The following is a 507-nucleotide window of genomic DNA, read 5'->3' on the forward strand; positions in this document are numbered from 1 at the left end:
TAATAATACATTATATAATAAAATATTTTTAATTTACCAATTTTAATCAACTCTCATTTTTTCTGTCTATTCTATCCCTCACTAATTCGGGATTGCGTTTTAAATAATAATTTAATAATTTAATAATATTTCTTTTTGTTTCACAGTCACGTCCATTATTACTCGTATTTTTCTTTCTGTTGTTATAGATTATAGATATTATATGGATTGCTCAGTCCATGCAATATCGCATATGTAATCGGTACATGAAAAGTTTCACGTGAAATCTCGATGAGTGAAAAATGAAAAGTAAAAAGTGAAAAATGAAATGTGGAAGTTCCACGTGAACATGATTGACTTCCAGAGCGCTTATTTGTTAACGTCAACCTTCTTTTCTGCAAAAACTACTTGTCAGATGCAATTTGCATCTGATGCAAAGGGAAAAATTGTTTCTTTTAGTAAAATATGACGTCTTGTACTTCGCGGGCGCGAATTTGAAAACACCCTGTATATATATATATATATATA

Source organism: Atta colombica, unplaced genomic scaffold, assembly GCF_001594045.1.
Source record: "Atta colombica isolate Treedump-2 unplaced genomic scaffold, Acol1.0 scaffold119, whole genome shotgun sequence".
In the NCBI taxonomy this organism is placed as follows: domain Eukaryota; kingdom Metazoa; phylum Arthropoda; class Insecta; order Hymenoptera; family Formicidae; genus Atta; species Atta colombica.